Here is a 251-nt window from a genome sequence, read left to right as displayed (position 1 = left end):
GCCCCCCCCCCCCCCGCCCCCCCAGAACCCCCGGGACCTGTGACCCCCACGAAGAGCCCCGGGACGAGGTTCACGGCGCCCTTCTGTCTGCAGCCGCCTGGCCGGGCAGCAGGAGGCTGCGTCCAGGCGGGTCGTGGGCCTGGGTCGCCTCCCGGGCAGCAGTGATGCGAAGGGGAGCGCGGGACCCCTGCCCGAAGCGCGGCCCGCCGGGGAGGGGGCGCGGCCCGGCGGGACGGGGCAGGGCTGAGCGG

This window comes from Crocuta crocuta, unplaced genomic scaffold, assembly GCF_008692635.1.
Source record: "Crocuta crocuta isolate KB4526 unplaced genomic scaffold, BGI_CrCroc_1.0 scaffold13, whole genome shotgun sequence".
NCBI lineage: Eukaryota > Metazoa > Chordata > Mammalia > Carnivora > Hyaenidae > Crocuta > Crocuta crocuta.
The sequence above is the reverse complement of the archived record's forward strand: the minus strand, read 5'-3'. Positions refer to the sequence as shown.